We start from the raw sequence: 20,328 nt of genomic DNA, 5'->3' as shown, positions 1-20,328 counted from the left end.
GAGGATTTGAATGGGACCGATTATTAGATGATATCAGGGAATTAGTATCGACTTTGTTAGACAAGATAATGGCATCGTGGAAAAATGTCCTTATTCTGGACAACGCATGTTGAAGTTTTACTGTCGTGATGCCTGAAATGTACTTACAAATGATTTAGCAAAATAAAAAAAAATGAGATAAGCATGTTAAATTGAGAGGGAAATGTACTGATTTTCATTTTCCTAGTCTTTTTTTTCCCACTCATGTCTTTAAAAACCTTTAAAATATGCCAGTGCACAAACAGCAAAAATATAGGGGCAGCGGCTGATTTAGAAAAAAGTTGGGTGGGCTGTAAAACCCTGTCTTTATGGCCCCCGTGGCAACAGTAACCCGAGGGAGACGTGGGTGGCGGGGGCTGGGTGTGGCCGGCTGTGACTGAACCGCAGTGTGTGGGACCCCCGTGCTGGTGGCCCGCCGACTCCTACGGGAGCCCTTGCCCGGGTTTATGGTCGGGTTTACGAAATTCACTCAATACTTTGGCACCTGCACAAAGAATACATGCATGCCCTTGCAAAGGTGAGGGAGCCCTCAGAAAATCTGATTTTTTTTAAAACCAAACAACCGACCAGGTCTATAAATTCCATGTGAAATCTACAAACTGGGTCTCACCTCACCCCCATCCTCCTGACTTTACTGTCACCTCCCATGAGGTGGAGAGTGGCCACAGCTTGCTCTCAATTCAGGAGCTGTGATTCTTGACCTTGTTTGCTAAGAAAGCCCTGGGTGACCTTGAACAAGCTACTTGCCTCCTGGGGCATTCCATTTCTCATCAGTCACTGGAGAATGACAAAGCCTGTCTCTCAGGTGGGTTTTTTTTTTTTTGTGGGGGTGGTGAAACACACTTAAGGTACATCGACTATTTGAAAGTGAAGAATTCAGTGGCATTTAGAGCATCCACAGGTTTGTACAGTGGAACTTCCCGATCCTCTTAGACAGAAACTCTGTTCCTCAACTCACCCTTCCCCAGCCCCTGGGGGCCGCCAGTCACCTTTTCGTGCCTATGAATTTACCTGCTGTGGACGTGGCAGGTAAATGGCACGTGTGGCCTTGGTGTCTGGCTCCTGTTGCTTTAACGGAGTGTTTTCAAGGTTCGTCCCTGTTGTCGCAAGTGTAGAAAGCACTTCATTCCTTTTTGTGGCTGAGTAATCTGTGCAGATAAACCGTGATTTGTTTACCCATTCATCTGGCGACGGCCACTGTGAATGGTGTTGCAATGGTCATACAAACAGGGGTGTCCAAGAGTCTTTTGGAGTCTCTGGGCCACACTGGAAGAAGAAGAGTGGGGCCACATGTTAAATACACGGTGACATGTAATCACAAACAAAATCTCATGTTTTAAGGAAATTTACAGTTTTGTGTTGGGCTGCATTCATAGCCATCCTGGGCTGCCTGCGAACCAAGGGCTGCGGGTTGGACACCCCACTGTACAAGCATTCGTTTGTACTCTGTTCTTTCCAGTCTCTCCATAGGAGTAAAATCAGGTCACGTGGTGATTCCGGTTTAGCTTTAGGAAGAGCTGCCAGCCCGGTTTCCAGACATGGACGAACCATGTCACATCCCCGCCAGCGCAGCTGCGTCCTTCCTGAGTCTTGTTGTTTTCCGGGTTTTTAGCCGAGCCCGAGCCAGTGTCAGAACCGGCTTCGATGGGCATTTCCCCGGTGACTGCCATGTTGGGCACCTTATCATGTGCTCAGGGGCCAGTGTCTGTCTGCTTTGGAGAAACAGCAGGTCCTCTGCCCATTTTTGAATTTAGTCTTTTGTTTTCTTGTTGTCGAGGTGTGGGTTCTTTGTACTGTCTCGATCGTGTCTTCGGATACGAGTTTTAATTTTGATGAACTCCGTGGGGTCTACTCGTTTCTTTGGTGGCCTGTACTTTTAGTAGAATACTTAACAGACCATCGCCAAATCCAAGGTCATTAAAATTTTCTCTCATGTGTCCTTCTAACTGTTTTATAGCTTTAGCTCTTCGATCCGCTTTTGTCTAAGGTAGGGGTCCTACTTCGATCTTTTGCTTGTGGCCATCCAGTTTTCCCAGCACCGTTCGCCAAACAGGTTGTCCTTTCCCCATTGAATAGTCTCGACACGCTTGTCGCAAGGCAGGTGGCCGCATGTGGGAGGGTTTATTTCTGGGCTCTTTATTCTGTTCCATTGATCTACGTGTCTATCCTTCCCACGCTGTTTTGATTACTGTGCTATAGTAGGTTTTGAAATCGGGACGAGCGAGTCTTCCCCCTTTGTTCTTCTTCAAGGTTCTTTTGACTGGGCTGACTTGAAATTGCTATCAGTTTTAGGATAGGCTTTTCTATTTCTGCAAAAAAAAAAAAACAAACCACTCCTGGGATTTTGATGGGGATAGCATCAACTGGAAATATTGTCATCTTAACAAGATCACATCTTCCAATCCGTGAACACAGGATGGCTTTTCTTATATTAGGTCATCTTTATTCTCTCAGCAATGTTTGGTAGCCTTCTGTGTGTAAGCCTCTTCCTTTCTTGGTTAAATTTATTCCCAAGTATTTTCTTTTCTTTTTTAGCTGCAGCTGTGAATTGAATTATTTTATTAATTTCCTTGTGGGGTTGTTTATTGCTAGCATATAGAAACACAACTGATTTGCGTGTGTTGATTTTACATCCTGCAACTTTGCTGAATTTCTTGGCTCCGACAGGGTTTTTTGTTTTTGGTTTTTGGTGTGACTTCTTTAGGGCTTTCTACATAGAAGACCATGTCATTTGTGAACAGAGGCCCTTTTAGTTCTTCCTTTCCAAACTTCCTGCCCTGTCATTTCTTTCCTGTCTTAGCCTCTGTGGCTAGAGCTCCTAGCATTGTTTTGGACCGAAGTGACAAAAGCGAGCATCTTGTCTCGTTCCTGATCTTAGGGGGGAAGCCCCCAGCCTTTCACCATTGAGTGTGATGTTAGCTGTGGGCTTTTCACATATAGCCTTTATCACGCCGAGGAAGCGCTGCTCTCTCCCCAGTTTATAGAATGTGTTCATCATGAAAGGTGGTTGAATTCTGCAAGCACTTCTCTGCATCAGTGGATATGATATGGTTTCTTCCCCTCGTTCTATCAACATGGTGTATCACATTAGTACATTTCCTGATGCTGAACCCACTTGGCTTTGGCACATGGCTGCTGAGCTGTTTCCTCATATTCTGTTTAGGATTTTGGATCTATACCCTTAAAAGATATTGGCCTATAGTTTTCTTACACTATCTTTGTGTCGCTTTGGTATCAGAGAAATGCTGGCCTTGAAGGATGTGTAGAAAGTGTTGCCTATTCTTCAATTTTGGGGGAAGACCTTGAGAAGTTTTGCTGTTAATTCTTCTTTAAATGTTTGGTAGAACTCACTAGTGAAGTTCTTTGGTCTCAGGCTTGTCTTCGTTGAGGGGTTTTGACGGTTAATTCAATCTCCTTACTTGTTACGGGCCTACTCGGATTTCGTATTCGTTCTGGAATCTGTTTTGGTAGTTTGTGTGTTTCCAGGATTTGTCCATTTCATCTAGATTCTCTGATTTGCTGCATCTAATTGTTCATAGTACTCTCTTAAAATCCCTCTTATTTCTGTAAAATTGATAGTAATGTCCCCCCTTTCATCTTTGATTTTAGTTGCTGAGCTTTCTCTTTTTTTCTTAGTCAATATAGCTAGAGTTTCACCGACTTTGTTGACATTAAAAAGAATAAGCTTTTTTAGTTGATTTTCTCTATTGTTTTTCTTCCGCATGTACTAACCGGTTGTGCAACTTGAGCTCCAGTTTTTCTTTATCTTCGTTTAAGGACACCGATCCGATCTGATCAGGGCCACTTATGACTATATTTCACCTTCATGACCTTTTAAAGGGCCTATCTCCAAATGCAATGGCATTGGGAGTTAGGGCTTTGACATGAATTTCTGGGAAACACAAGTTATTGCATAGCAGACTGGATAATTTTCATTGTCTCATCTTCTAGTTTGCTGATTCTTTTTTTTTTTTTTTTTTGAATCTTTATGGGTGCTTTATTCAGATGGCTGGGGATCTGAGAAGATGTTGGGTTCATGCCCTAACAGACCATCTCGTCTTTTCTTCCCAGGCCAAGATTTTTCTAGTAGGGAATAAACAAGGTGTGGTGAGGGGGTTTGAAATTCAGAGAAATGTTAATTAGATTTAAAAAATGACTTCAGCATTCTTGTCCTGGGTGCTGGTCTTTAGCTGTGTCCTGGGCAGGTGGCCGTCTCACCCTGGAGTACAATGGCTCAGGTATCATCTTGAGTTGCCTGCAGTCCTTCTGAGGCACAAAGGTGGAACTGCCTATGGTTTCTTGGAGTCAGGGTGGGTCATACCTTCAGTTCCTGGAACAAAAGCTTTTATATGCATTGATTACTAAGCTTATTGGCTAAATTTTCCAACTCTTAAATCCCACGTCATTCCTCACCATGAGTATTAAACTATCACATTCCTATGAGATCAGCTTCATAAGGAAGTATTCATTTTGTCATTGGACATGTAGCTTGGCATTGGACCGTTCGGTGTAGGGGGTAGGAATACACCTAATTGCAGACCCACATAAAGGGGCACATCGCATGCAACCACAAGCTATGATACTGAAGAAAAACAATAAATGTCTCTCGAAGACCAGATATACTAGGCAACCAGAAGGTTAGTTTAGACAAGTTAATGCCCAAGAACCCCTCTCTCTGTTTTGTACTGGACATCACATCAATCACTTGCTTTACTTTATCTTCTATGCGCTGTGAACTATCGGTTAGGGTAAAACAGCAGAGTCCTCTAAATTCTTCACATCCATGATTATGCCTTAAAAGAAGGTAGTCCATAGCTGTGTAAATCACTGTTACAGTCGGGTGTAAGGGAGAGGTCCCGTCGAACCCAGGTCAGGTGGGGCTTCTGAGGCATAAACACCGTCAGTCTTCCCGGAGAGCATGGTCCCCCAGAACCGTCCTCTGGAACATCGGAGTAGACAGTCATTCCACGTATCAGAAACCATCCTGTGGGCAGTTCAACAGGCGCATAAGCATAAGCTACGTCAGTGGTGGTGGTGCGATTCACCTTCACACCTGCTGAGAGCACAAGACAGTTTCAGTGCAGTTGACAAAGGTTGCACACTCTCTAGCTGGGGCTACATTAGCGACTTTCAGTGAAAACATTTCCCTGTCCTTTATAGTCACCACTGGTCCCCAATTATAAATATCAGAGCCGGTCGTTTTGGTTTTGATATGCTCAAACACAGTGTAATTTCTAAGGCTTTCCAAAGGAGTACAGACACCTACAAGACGTGAAGTGGAAGTTTGTTCAACAGAAGTTCCTCCTGCAACACAAAAGTCAGAAATATTCAGAACAATTTTTGCTAAACATACCCAAATATTTTCATCCCGTTTGAAGGGAATAAGTTGTCCATAACAAGGGGTTAAACAAAGAGGTAAATAAAGGAATATGAGTCATTGTTTCTGAAAGATGACTTTCAGGTCTTCCTCCAGTGCTTTCTTTATTCTGGTGTGATGAGTCTGAGGTTTTTTTTTTTTGCCAACTTCACCATGGTGGGGGTGCCGAGGAGTACACCCCAAGGTTCAGTCCGCCCTTCTTCTAGTTGGCTCTCTGGTGATGCTGTCCTCCAAGTCTTGAGTAGCACCCTGTCTGCAGGCTCAAAGGAAGGCAGCAAACCTGTTGGGGAAAGGTCTTGGAGAGTCCCCAAGTCTGTCCCACCAGGGTCACCAAAACATGAAACCGGGCTGCCTGTCCCTACCAAACCCAATAGGCAGAGACAGGGATTGAATCTTTATGGGCACTTTATTCAGATGGCCGGCGATCTGAGAAGATGGCGGGTTCCTACCCTAACAGACCATCTTCTAGTTTGCTGATTCTTACATTTGCCTGATCAAATCTGCTGTTGAATCTTTCTAGTAAAATCTTCATTTCAGCTACTGTCATTTTTAGCTTCAGAACTTTCATTTGACTTTTTTATGTTCTATCTGTGTCAATTTTTTTGGTATTTGTTTATATATTGTTCTTATGTTTTATTTCAGTTTTTTGTTTGTGGTTTTCCTTGGCCTATTGAGCATACTTAAGATAGTTGACTTAAAGTCTTTATTTAGTAAATCTAATATCTGGCAATATCTTTTCCCCATGAATGAGCTGTCTTTCCCGTTTGTTTATATGACTTGTAACTTTTTTGGTTATCAATGGAAAATGTAAATATTGGAATAGGCTAACTCTTGAAGTAAGACTCTCCCTGGGGTTTGCTGTTGTTAACTGCCGGGGTTACAGCCATTGTTTCATCACCTTCCAAATGACTTTTTTTGAAAAGACCGTATTCCTTGTTGTGTGCGGTCACTGACATCCCTGCACCTTTAACTCCGAGGTTCTCCAGTGACCTGACAGATGTTTCCTTAAGTGCCTGGAGCCAAAAAGAAGAAGTATGTTACTTTGGTCTTTGCAGATTGGCTCTGAGCGGGAACATTCTGAGCCAGGGTCCTGCCTTAGCCTTTACCTCCTGCTTGTGCAGATCCCAAAGGTCAGCCGAAGGTGGAAGCCTGGGGTCCTATCAGATCTTTTCTGAGCATGGGTCCAGCCCTGGGCATGTATATCATACTCCAGAGCCCAGGAGAATGTGGTAATCCTTCGAAGCCCTTATTACCCCTTGACCCCCCCACCCCCACCCCCAGCAAATCCTCCTCCTTTGCCTCCTTTTTCAGGTAAGCAAAAGTGCTACACATTCTTACAGAAATTTAGTAGCTCATTTCTTAGTTGAGCACTCCCCTAGTTTCTGCAATTTTTTAAATTGAATTTTAGAATTCCAACAGAATTGATTCTGTCAGGGTTTTTTTATTTTATATTTTATTTTAGTTGAATGGTTGCTTCTTTGGGGAGATCAGTTCTTGGAGCTCCCTACTTCTCTGTTTCTGTGACATCTCTCTACTTCTCCCAGGGGGGTATTTCTTTTTTTAATTATGAAAAAATTAGGCATACACAAAAGTTGGGAGGGTATTTAAAGGAACTGCCATGAATTTATCAACCAGTCTCCAATATTATGGCCAACTCATGGCCAACACAACTCATGGCCAATCCTGTTTCATTTATTCCACCAGCCATTGATTAAGGACCTGCTAAGCTCTGTGCCCAGGGCACTGGATGCCTTATCTCCTTTTCAACAATAGCTGAATGAGGTAGGTTTTAATATGCCCATTTTACAGATGAGAACATAGAAACTGAGGTGTTTAGTCATTTTCCCAAGGTCACAGGCACCTGCCTGGAACCAGAGCTTGAACTTGGGTCTGTCTGAGATCAGAGTCATGGCCTAAGCTGGCTTGCCAGTGGATTTTCCTTGGAAACTCATCTGATACTGACAGTGACCTCAGAGGCCAGTGTGGTGGATGGGATGCATGCCCATTCAGATAGACTTCTTATCTGCTTATGGGTAGGTAAGGATTATCATTCTACAACTTTGTACAGTGAGGCAGCAGCCTGTGGCGAGTTCTGGCCCATAAAATGTAGCCAGAAGGGACACGTGTCATTACTGGGTTGAAACACTTAATTGCTAGTGTTCACCCTCCAGCCTTCTCTTTGTCAGCTGCAGAGAAGCTGGAAGCCTTGTCTTAAGGTGCTGGTTGTAGGTTATAGCCTTTGTCACCTTGAGCCCCTGGGGAATGACGACTACATTAGAGCACAGTTGTTTGCTGACCTGCGTGGTACAGGTCATGTGCATGAGACACAAACCTTTACTGTGGTCAATTCTGGGGCTTGTTTGTTATTGCAGCAAAACCTAGCCTATCCTGGCTAGGAAAGCAGGCAGTGCCATAATCCTTGTTTCAGGCGTCAGGAACCCGAGCCCCTGGAGCTTGCCCAGTATCATACAACCAGCTTAGTTCTAGGGATAGGGATGAAACTCCCGTGCCCAACCCCTGTCCCAGATTCTTCCTCACTGGCTTCTGACAGCGTGGGCAGCTTTCTGCAAGAGGCCGGCCTGACTCTCTCATTCCATTGTTCCTGTGCCTGAAATCCCACTATTAGGCTACATTTCAAAAGCATCATTTCCTGTGATCGTGCAGGCCCATTCATTGTGGGGATGGGCCGCTCCCAGTGCGTGGGTGCAGCCTGCCTTCGAGTTCTCCCTGATCTCTGACAGTTGTGGAAGACTGGGCTTTTCTGGTGATGTTTTGTGAGAAGGGGGAGTGTGTGTACGGTGTGATGGTTCTGCGCATGGCTTTAGGCCAGGGAGGCCCGAGTTTGAGTCCCTCTTTCTAGCTCTGTGACCTCAGGTGAGCCAATTAATCTCATTAGGCCTCCATTTTCTCAGCTATAAAATGAGGCCGATAAAAAGAGATTGGGTTACATTAGTTAAACCATATAAACCACTTGATACGTGACTCAGAGCCACAATAAATAGTCACAGCTCTTCGGGGAAGATGGTGGACGTTTGAATGCCAGGATTTTTGTCTAGAAGGTGACCTGGAGGCCTGAGAGCACCAGAATGGTTTAGGATGATGGGGTGCCGGGGGAGGGCAGGGGCAGGGGACCAGCTGGAAGGGGAGCATGTAAGCAGTGGTTATGCAAAGACAGTGGGTATGTTAGGGAAGGACAGTGTGAGTGAGCCAGGGAAGGAGAAGCTGGGCCATGGTGGCACTTGTACAACACCTCTCGTCACGGCTCAAGTCACCTGTGTTCCCTGGTGTGATTTCACCCTTCGGTCCAGCCAGCCCAGGCCCCACCCTGAGTTCTGCATGTCTGTCCCCAGCCCGCAGACCAGCTGGCAGGCTGGGATGGGGGGCAGGCTGTTTGCAGCCGGCTGAACGCCGATGTCCACGTTACCAGTTGTACTTTGAATGACAGCCCTGCCTGCAGCCACCTCCTCCTCCTCCCGAGAAAGGAGAGCTCTCGGGGACCATGCCAGATACCAAGGGCAGATGCTGGCAGCCAGCCCACGCTCGGAGCTGGCTCTTCCCTTTAAAGCGAAACCATCGGCTTTAGGCTTACTGACTGACCCTGGGCACCGCTGGGGTTCCCTCCCGCCCCGCGTCCACAGGAATCAAACCTGCCTGGGCTCTTTTTCCAAGTCAGCTGAAAAGTTTCTAATCTCTTTGCAAAGTGTCAAGTGTCTTCCAGTGCCTGAAAAGGTGATTTTCTAAAAGCGGATCAAACGGTTTTGACATTTGCTGCTGAGCCATTTCAAGTCCTACGCCAGGCTCGCAGCTGGCCTCGGTGGCCCCACCGGCTGCAGATAGAGGGTGAAGAGGGTGCCTCTCTCGCCGGGGCAGCCACGAGGAGTGTGCCTGGGGGAGCCGCACCCCAGAAGAAACATACCCTGTAAAAGTTAACGTGCTGCTTTGTCTTGGCCAACAACTTATTCTTTCATGAGAGCCAGGCCCCGGCCCCCCAATGGCATTCTGCACACACATTTTTTTAATTTGCTGGCATTTGCAGAAAGTGGTCCTGCTGCCTTTGGGGTTTTATGTTTAGCAAAATAGTCTCGCGGCATCGCCTTCAAAGGACTCCCAGCGTCATGTACTCCCCAGCTCCATCCCACCGTCCTAGGAGGGAGCAGAACCGGGGCTCTGGAGTGTGACGCCCGGGAGTGGGGTGCGGGGGGGCCCAGCGAGGGCTGTCCAGAGTAGGCTCTCTGACTCAGACGCCTGCAAGGATCAGGAACATGCAGGAAAGGGGCCAAGTGAGCTGGGGACTCGGGACAATGAGGAGTGGTGGGGACTGAGGCAAACTGGACACCCTGCACACTCTCTTTAACTGAGGCTGCCGGCCTCAGTGTGGGACAATTGTCGCCGTGCGAGAATGTGGGCCCAGTGCCCTCAGAGCGTCCCGTTTTCCAAAAGAAGCAAGCAGCTGGCATTTGTAAAATGTGAAATCTGTCCGTTTTGAAATGTTGGCCCAGTTCTTTTCAAACACCCTGCAGGCCAAAGCAAACACGCCTGCTGGCTGAATCTGGCTGTCAGTCCCCACTCCCTGATAAAGGGGCAGAGATAAGGACTGGGGCGGGGGTGGGGCCTGGCTCACCTTTTCGCTGCAATCCGAGAGGCCATCCAGTTCCATGGTTTCATTTTACAGATGGGGAAACTGAGGCCCATCACCTAGAGAACTCAATGGCCTCTCTCTCTCCTCCAAGATGTAAGACTTAAGAAAGTCACTCTCCAAGGTGTGCTGACCCCCGGGACTTGTGTTTTTATAAAGCCTTTACAACTCAAAGAAGCGGTGGAATTTCAGACAAGGGGCCAGGGCTGTGGGGGGTGGGGTGCTTTTCGAAAATCCTTCAAACACTAGGTGAGTGTCCACTCTGCCCAGTTCCCTGTGGCTCCTGGGGCATGTTTTCCCCCAGCAACATTTGGGATAAATGCCTGATCTCCCACATGCTGGGTCCCACGAGCAGCCGGGCCACTGGAATTCAGGGGCTCACATTTGGCATTGTCACACTTGCAGGTCTAGCGTGAAATTCCCAAGACAACTTTGGCTCTGGCCAGCATGGAAGAGGGTGACTCCCTCCTGGGGCAAAAGAAATCCAGCTGCAGACAGTCATCTGGGACCTGCTCTGGGCTCGGGCAGAGCAGACACCGTTTCCCAGGAGGAGAGGGTGGCCTTCTCGCCTGCTCTGTCCTGCTGGCACGGAGGCTGAGGCTCAGTGGGTCCTCTCCCTGCCCCATGCTCCCGGCCAGGCTTTTGTCTGGCCGCCCCCCACTGCCTCATGTGCAGCCTGTCAGAGCCCTGGCCACCAAATTAGCTCTTTGTGATTTTATTTGGCTTTTATTGGCTCAAGCTGGATGTTGGAGATGGAGCCAGATGTGAGGCTGGGGGACCACTTGAAAGGCCAGGTAATTAGCAGCATCTGCCTTTGCCTTCTTATCTTGACAGGCGGACACACGGAGCCGTGACCTGGGAGCTGGGAGGCAGCTGCCTTCCCCACATTAAATGAGGCAAAGGCCAAAGGGGAGGTGTACTTGGCCTGGGATGCTGCCATCTGTGTGCATGCACGCGTGTGTGCGTGTGTGCAAACATGGGTGTGTTGAAGAATCATCCCTCCACCCATTGTGTCTTGGCCCCAGATTCAGGAAGAACCTTCTGCCAATCTCCAGACAATGAGGATGGAATTATTCTTTTCAAATCGAGGGATGAGCTACAGGCAGCAAAGGTAGAGATCTTAAGTGTATAGTTGTGGTGACATTTCGCGAGTGAGTAAAACTCATGTAACCCATACCCCAGCGAAGACTTAAAACATCTTCATCACCATGGAAGGTTCTTTATGTTGCTGTCCAGTGACTCCTCCCCCCACCCCTGCCCCCACGCAGGCAACAATGGGGCTGCTTTCTGTCTCCCTACATGGCTTTTGCCTGCTCTTAAACAGTGTGTAGATAGAATGATAGAATATCAGCATAGACGCAGTCTTTTTGTGCCTGGCTTCTTTTGCTCAGCGTTGTTTTTGAAGCTCATCCAGTGGTTACACGTATCAGCCATTCGCTCCTCCGTGTTGCTGAGGATTAGTCCACTGGGCGAAGGTACCTCAGTTGGTTTATCTGTTCTCTGGTTATTTGGGTTGGATACTTGGGAGGGTTTCTGGCTTTTGGCTATAAAATTTTCTGTGGCTGTGTCACAAAGGGCCATAAATTCAGTGGCTTAACCCAACGCAAATGTATTATTTCCCAGTTTCTGTGAGTTGGGTGTCCGGGCACAGGTGTGGGGGCTCATTAGGCTGAAATCAAGGTGCTGGTCAGGCTGGGGGCTCATCTGAGCCCCTGGGTTCTTTGCTAGGTTTATAGAGGTTTTGGTGAAGTTCAGTTCCTTGTGTGTGTAGGACTGAAGTCCTCAACGGCCAGACATGCCCTTCTGTTCTCTGCCGTGTGGCTCTCTCTCCCCCCACAACATGGCAGTTTGCTGTGTCCAGGCCAACAAGGGTATGTCTGCCACTGTGTCGGATCTCCCTGACTTCTTCCAGCTCTGACCTCCAGGCCGTCTTTAATAGGACTCACCTGATTAGGCCAGGCCCACCCAGGATGCTCTTCTCTCTGATTAAACTCAGCTCAGTGGGGACATCTGCAAAGTCCCGGCACCTTTGCCACAGAACAGAGTGTCACCCCATCGCGTCCATGTACACTAGGCAGTGGGGGTCTTGGGGGCCCCCTTGGAATTCTGTCTACTGCCAGCACCTGGGAACATTCTGGAGTTTTGTTCTGGCCAAACTAAAGTAGCATTGTCTCACTTAATAAAACACATATAACTGTTTGTACATACCACCTTGCACCCGGTCCACATTTGGTGAGGGAAGCGGTTGTCTCAGCCACCTGCCGTCACTGGCGTGCCCAAAGCAGACCCTAGTGCAGGACCTTGCGGGGTCTCTGGGTGCTCATCCCTTTGGCTGCTTTCCTTCGGCCCGGCGCCCTTTACTGTGGCTGCTTGCAAGGGGTGGGCCTGCCACTGTCCTGGTTAGTGTGGTCTGGTCCTCTCATCGCCACTTGGCATGTTCCTTCACCCCTGCTACAGCCCGCGCAGCGCGGTCGGATCTGAAGTTTGGTGGAGCCCAGCACACGTGGTGCGGCTGGAGCACGTGGGAGACGCTGAGGGCCTCCGACTGTATCACCTGTGGGGAGACACACGGTTTCTGGGTGTCCTGCTGTTGGCTATGCAAGATGATTCCTGGGCCAGTTCTGTCCTCCTGGGCCGGGAGGACACCTGTGGGGTCTTCCTTTGCCCAATTTGAATGTCCAATTATGCGTCAGCCATTCACATAACGGTTTTAACACATCAAAGGGTGATTCTCGCCTAAGCTGGTGATTTCATTAGGGGCCAAGGGTGTACTTTCAGTCCAGCCTTTCCGGTCTTCGAGGCTTGGGTCTGATCCGAAACCTGCCTGGCTTTGACCTCCAGAGGCCTGACCTCCCCTCAGCTGGGACCACCTGGCAGTAGACCCTCACAAGGCCCAGGGGCAGAGGTGACCGAGAGCAGAGGGGGTCGGGGACACAGTTCTGTAGCGGCCTGTGTGCGAGTCAAGCTCCAGACGCCCCTTCACTGAAACCACCAGGCGGCCTGACTGTGTCACTGCTGAGTGTCCAGGCCCCGGGGCATAGCGTGGATCTCTCTCGAATGTTTCTTAGCCAAGGTAGGCAGATGACTGAATGTGCATCTAGCCCTAACCCTGCACTCCTGAGCTTCCTGAATCTGCACTTGGCTTTGGCTTCCCTCGTCCTTTTTCATCCAGGGGGCCCATCCTTGCACTGGGAGACCTCTCAGTGGGCCTCTGACTGCGACCTGCTCCTGCGGGGAGCGTACCTGGATGTGCTGCTGCCCCGTCCCTGCCCGGTGCCTTGGGCTCCGCCGGGGGGGTATAGCTTCCTGAGGCTGAGCCCTGCCTGCCTGCCTGAGTGGCCTCTCTGGGGACCGTCTCACTCCCAGGGGCCCCATCACAATGGACCAGCCAGGCCAAGCTGCAGCTGGAGACATGGCCAAGCAACGCTGGCACCGCCACCCACAGGGAGGTGCCCATCTGATAACAAATACGGGGACACTCAGGCGATGCCCTGCGCCTGGCCTGCCTCCTGGAAAACAGCGCGGCAGCTGGGCTCCGACTCCAGACCCGCTGCCCCTCCTGCGGAGAAATCTGCCTTTCATTTGAAACTTCTGCTGCTGCCTCGTGGAAAGTCTCTGTGGCACCAGGGAAGGAATGCTTTTATCCCCTCCTGTTGGAGGGGTGAGGAATTTGGGGGACTTCCTAGGAAGGGCCCCTTTTGTCACCAATTCCCAAGGCAGAGCGGCTTTTCTTGGGAAGGGGACTCAGCAGGAGGCACGGGGAGGAACCCCCGGGGACTCACTCAGAGGCTGACATCTATGGGGGCACGCTCCGTGGCAGGCACAGAGCTGAGCCCGCCACGTGGTGCTGCCCGGCGGCTCCCAGCCACAGGAAGGCCCATCGTCTTTGCGGTGCACGGAGGAGGAGGCCTCAGTTTCGAGGTGGAAGGGGTCCAGTGTGGGCAACTTGTCCCCAAGTGTCTGGTTGGTCCTTTCAGGTGACAGTGTCACCCCGAGGGCTCAGTGTTGTCTCTGTGGCTGCCAGATCGGACATTCTGCAGAGGCAGTAGCTTGATCCACTTGGGTGAGCTCGTGTGTTTTGGCTCCTAAGTAGCATGTCCTTCCTGTCACTGCGGCTACTCCTTTCATTTCACTGGGGCGGCCAGTGACAGAGAGGCGGTGGGGGAAGAGAGACAGAGAGAGAGAGAGAAACGTCATTTTGTTGTTCCACTTATTGAAGCATGCATTGGTTGTTTCTTATATGTGCCGGGGATCGAACCCATAACCTTGGCATATGGGGATGCTGCTCTAACCACTGCACTCCCCAGCCAGGGCAAGGCTCAGGGGCCGCCTTTGCTCTGGCGCTCCCTGCAGGGCCCGTGGAGGCTTGTCCGGGAGGCCTGCGGTCTGCTGGCTCCCCCGCCTTTTCCTTTCACAGGTGTTGCTTCTAATGCAACTTTTTGCTAACAGTTTTACTGAAATAGGATTTCCATACCATACGAGCCATACGCCCTTGAAATACGTCCTTCAGTGATGTGTAGCACATTTACAGTTGGGCAGCAGTCAATTTCAGAACGTTTTTTGTCTCCCTCGAAGAAACCCCCTGCTCATCAGCGGGCCTCCCTCCGCCCCCAACCTCGAAGGGCCTGGAACCCGCTCCTCTGCTTCCTGTCTCTGCGGACCTGCTGGTTCTCGACAGGCATCTCTTCTCTCACTTACTATCCGTGCATCAGTCCACGGACGTTGGCGTCGTTTTCCCTTTTGGTCGGTCATGGAGGACCCCGCCGTCACATCCGTGCGCTGGTTTTCGGTAGGACATACCTTCTACTGACCCGGCAAGTATGCCTGGGAGTGGGATTGCTGGGTCCTAGGGTAACAACGGTGTTCGATCTTTCGAGGACCTGCCGGGCTGTTGGCACAGGGCCGCCCCCTGTCCGGTTCCCAGGGGCCGTGAAGGAGGGCTCAGCGTTCTCCACGTCCTCGCCAGCACTTGGTGTTTGCATTTCTGATTTTGGCCATTTTATTGGGTGTGAAGTGGTACCTCATTGTGGCTTTGATTGGCGTCTCTCTGAAGGCTAATGAGAGACGTATGGTGAAGAGTTTGCCATTTCTGACTTCATCTCGGCTCTGATTCCCAGAGAACCCAGTGAGCGACTGCACAGAGTGTGTGTGCGGGGTGGGGTGCTGGGGGGGGGCGATGTCTCCATCTCTCTCTGCCTCCGTCTCTTTCTCTGACACCCCCTCCCCCTTTTGGCCCGCAGTTTCTGGGAACACCTTGGTTATCTCCATGGCTTTTGCACTTCTTTCTTTTTAATAAAAGCACAAAAATGTGACTTTGACACCAAACCATGGCCCCTGCCCCGATCACAAGACACATCAAGTTCCCCTAGGTTTCTGGAGAATGGCCGTTACCGTGAGCTGGATGGAGGAGGCGGGGCCCTGCTGGGGGCCATCCTGGGGCCCATCCTGAGCACTGCAAAGTCCCCAGTGTCCAGGATGGTGACCTGGGTACCAGATTGTGGTGTAACGAAGAAGGTATTTGGTGTTTGTCCCTGGTTCCTGGCATAGAGCTCCTAAAATCTTGCTTTTCATAGAATGATAAGAGTGTCTTTTTAAAAAAAATTTATTGATTGATTTGACAGGGAAAGAGAGAGAGAGAAAGATCAACTTGTTGTTCCACTTATCCATGCACTCATTGGTTGATTCTTGTATATGCCCTGACCGGGGATCGAACCTGCAGCCTGGGCGTATCTGGAGGACACTCTAGACCAGCCAAGTCCTGGGCCAGGGCAGCAGGGCCTTTTGTTATTCCTAAGGAGCCCTTTGGGCCACACTGAGTTTATGATAATGCGGTCATTCAGAGTGGGGCCCCTAGATAGCTTTAGGCTGGGCGTGGTCACCAGAAAGATCAGAGGTGGGAACTTTCAGCCCTACACCTGACCTCTGGGTAGGCTGTAGGTTGGGTTGGGTTATAAGAACTCTGGCACTGGGACATTCAGAGAGGTTGGGGCTGGTGAGCACATTGGGTGCTGGGAGGGGGCTATGGCCAGGAGGCCCTGGGCCACCCCCCCATCTCGTCCTGGGCTTCTATCTGGCTGTTCTTTAGTCATCTCCTTTATAATGAACCCATGGCTATGAGTTAACCCTCTCCAGAGTTCCAGGAGCCAATTCCAGCGAAGTACAGAACCCCGGGAGGGTGTTGTGGGGACCCCTGAATTTGTACTTGCCGGGGTAGAAGTGTGGGTCACCAGGGGACCCCCCCCCTTGTGGCTGGCATCTGAAGTAAAGCCTGTCTTTGGCACTGAACCCTGACCCTGGGGAGTCTGAGGATCACTCCAGGCAGTTGGGGTCAGGACCAAACTGAACCGTTGGACACCCACTTAGTGTCAGAGACCTGGAGACCTGGGGTCGGAAGAAGACACGCCCAGGCCCTCGACGCATCTGGGCTGAGTGAACAAAGGATAGTCGCGAACATTAATTAAGCACCGAACCCTGTGTCCTCTGTCCATGCTTTACATTCACTCGTTCAAAAGCGCTTCCTGTGTCAGCACTGCCGGCCGCGTGCTGGGTGCCGCGTGCTGGGTGCCGTGTGCTGGGCGCCACGTTCGGGCACAGCTGGGAGCAATTAGCCAATTCAACACGCAGGCGCTGAAAAGCGCCTACTGCACGCTCTGTGTACAGGGGAGACAGCGTGAACGAGGTGAACCTACCCAACAAATAGCTACAGAGTTCCTACTGTGTGTTGCATCCTGCTCCCCACAGGCCACCCCCCGTGTATCTTGCAGGAGCCCCAGGAGCTGACTCTTCTGATTTTGGTCATTTTACAAACTGAGGCTCAGAGAGGTGAACTGTGCTCCTTGAGGTCGCACAGCCGGGGCGGTGAGGCTAGGCCTGACTCCCAGCCCCTCCGGCATCAGGCTGGTATTCTCGCCCTCGGGCCTCAGCTGAGCGTGAATGTCGGGGACCGCCCTGGGGTCCACCTGGCTGTGCACTCCGGTGCTCTTACCTCCCCAACTCGAGCTTCCCTCTCCTGGGCAGCCCCCTTCCCTCCTCTCTGACACTCACGACACCGACCGTGGCGGGTGGTGGCCCTGAGTGACAGCCCCAGTGCTGTCATATGTGTTTGTGCTCAAAACCCCGTGTTCGGCAAATCGCTGGGACCGAGAGCCTATCCAGTTACCTGCCACGTCACAGGGACGTTCAGGCCACCAAGCAAAGCAGAGAAGAATGCTCCTGAGAATTTTAAGCATTGGGTGGAAAGAGCACAGCCCTGGCGGCCCCCAGCAGGAACCAGACACAAAGCAAACAAGGGCTTGTCCCACGTGGGGGCTGATGACTTTCCCGGTGGGTCGGCCCCCTGGCCCCGCACATTGTCAAAACCATGTCACCTGACTCTGGTCGCTGGCTGGCTGGAGCTGTGTGGCACTGGGGTTCCTACTCGCTGGCGTGGAACCCCGGGCTGACATCTGCTTGCTGGCGTGGGTGACCACCGAGCCAGGTGGCCACCAGCTTTGCCCTGAAGCCACACCTCCCCCGTTCTGCTGCTGTCCCTCACCTGGGCCCACAAAGTAGGAACTGTGGGCGAGTGACAACCTCGTGGAGCCTCAAGGGGGGTGGCAATAATAATGCCTCGCTGGTGAGGATGAAGCAGATGCAGGGTGAGTCCGCATTCAGCTCAGTCGACTGGGTCTTGCAACCGGTTTTACCGTCGGGTAACTGATAGAAACGAGAGCGAGGACCCTATGGCATCTCATCGGTGTCTCACGGAAACTACGTTGAGCAAAAGGACCTTACAGGAAGACCTGCTGTGGAGGCCAAGGCATGACACGCCCTTGGGTGCTGTCATTGTAGCTGTCACCAGAGAATCAGCTGCGCTGACGCTGACATCACACATCTCTCGGGAGCACCCCCAGGCCCTGCCGGGTGCACTCGGAGGGGCGGGACGACGGCACGGGCTGCCCCTGTGCAGCCCATAGCCCGCAGAGGGGATGACGGGTGACTCGGGCAAATGTGACGTCAGAACTGGGTCTACAACGGGAGGCATTCGCCTGCCCCTGACTCTTTCCCCCCTAAAAGACATCAAAGAGCGAGAAGACTCTGTGCTGGGCCCAATCCTGCAGCAGCCCACCCGGCCTCTCTCCAGACACTCAGGAGGGGTCAAGTCAGGTCCCCGTCCCTCCCCAGGCACCGGGGGTCCCTCTCTTCCCTGTGCTCAAGGCCGGCGCCTCCCAGGCCAGAAGCCCACCCTGTTGTCCTCAGTAGTCAGGATAGCAGTTTTAGACCTGGTTTTGCAGCCAGGAGACCCAGGTGTGGGTCCCCGTTCCGCCTGTCACTACCTGTTGCGGCAAGGTTCTTCCCCTTGAACCTGGGCAGGCTTGCGATGGCTTTGACCAAGAGGATATGCAGAAGTGACACCCTGTAACTTTCAAGACTAGGTCGTAAAAGCCATGGAGTCTCTCATTCACTGGCTAGAACCTTCTCTCTCTCTCAGAGCCCTAAACCTCTAGGTCAGAAGCACACCTACCCTGAGGTCCCCATGGCGTGAGGACCCCCAAGCCACACGAAGAGGGGGAACTTGAATCACAGCCTCAGTTGACTCAGCCCAGCCCAGGAGCCAGATGTGTGAATGAAGAAGCTTCTAGATCAGGGGTGTCCAACCTGCAGCCCAACACAAAATCGTCAATTTACTTAAATCATTCCTTAGTTTTATTACTAAGGCTTGTTACGTAGACATGTGCATGTTCTATGTTAGTGATCACAAGCTTGGGACCTGCTCGATGATTTTTAAAGGTTTTCAAAAGAGCTGCTGTGGAATGAGGGTGACTACGTGAGGAGTTTTTTTCCTGATCTGTGGGGGCGGACACCACAAAAATTATACACAGACCTGGTTGTTGCTCATCAGGTTTCGTTAGTGTTTGTGTCTTTAACGCGTGTGTACCCCAAGACAGCTCCTCTTCTTCCAGTGTGGCCTGGAGACACCAAAAGGTTGGGCTCCCCTGTTCTAGAGGATTCTAGCCCCCAGCCAGCTGTGGGCCTCCCCGACTGTCTTCACACGTGGCGGAGCGGAGGCCAGCCGTCCCTGCTGGGCGCCGTCCAGGCTCCTGACTCCCAGTCCCTGAGCACCGATACGGGCAGGTCTCTGCCGGCCGGCACGCTGGGGCGGTTTCTGTGCCGATAGATATTACATGTTGCTGGATAGTTGTTATGCGTTGGCAGAGAGCCGGAACGGGGGACTACAAGACATTTTTATTCTTTCAGTTATGCTTTTCTGGAAACTTCAAGGTTTTTTAGGATGAGCATATGTTTTTATTACTAAGAAAATATTTATAAGGAAATGTTTGTTGAGTAAATGAAGAAAGGAAAGAAGGGAGCAACGAACTAAAAGGGCGAGAGGAAGGTGTTTTGGTGGGCAGGCCCTGACCCCGTGGTTCTCAGGGACCGCCACTCGGATGGATGTCCGCCAGGGGTTTCCTTCCTCTAGGACCAGTTCCCTCGCACCACTCTGCCCTCGACCGTGACCGAAGAGCAGCAGTGAGTGGGTCGGCCGGCCGGCTGTGTGTCTTTGGGCAGCTGCCTTGACCTCTCTGAGAGCCCTTCCTTCCCTGCTATGTGAGGCACACGCAAACACCAGCACACAGCGGGACCACAGAAGCAGGATTCAAACCCTGGGCTGCCTGACTTCTGCCCAGGGGGTTCCTCTTTCTCCACTAAGGGGGTCCAGCGAAAGGCCTTGGGGAGCTGGTGTTGGGAGCCACCCCCAGCCTGCTCCCACCTGGGAGTCCTATGTGAGGGCTGCCGTGGCCCAAGGTGTCAGGCACAGAGCAGGAGGCTGGGGGCCCCGGGCAGAGCAGGGCTGTGCTGTCGCCCCAGGAAGCTGAGGGGTCCTCCCATCACCCCTTCACCCCTGCGCTCTCTGAATGAAGCCATTCAGAGGAGGAAACCCGACCGCCCATGTTTTATGCATGTCCAGCCACGCCAGGAGCGGCAGGTCCCCCATGGAGGGATTATTTTAAGCAGACCCTGTGAGTGAGGGGGTGGGGGGTTCGAAAGAAACCACACCCCTCACCCAAGGACCCCTCCCTTGCTGGGTGGCCTTAGGTACTGTTCACACAATCTGGGCCCAGCACGGGGGGGCGCTGGCCTGAGCCAGGCCTCCGCGGGGGGCGAGGGGGGTCTCATGGACCCAGGCTGTCTGTAGTGCAGCCAACCAAAGCAGCCGCCCTCTCCACACCGGGGTGGCCCCTCCCAGGGGGAGCTCATGCCCTCCCCTGGCAGGTGTTGGCTGTGGGTAAGGCGA

The sequence above is a fragment of the Sturnira hondurensis genome, unplaced genomic scaffold (genome assembly GCF_014824575.4).
Source record: "Sturnira hondurensis isolate 20B ecotype Veracruz unplaced genomic scaffold, ASM1482457v3 Scaffold0016617, whole genome shotgun sequence".
Classification (NCBI taxonomy): Eukaryota; Metazoa; Chordata; class Mammalia; order Chiroptera; family Phyllostomidae; genus Sturnira; species Sturnira hondurensis.
This window is presented reverse-complemented; position numbering follows the sequence as displayed.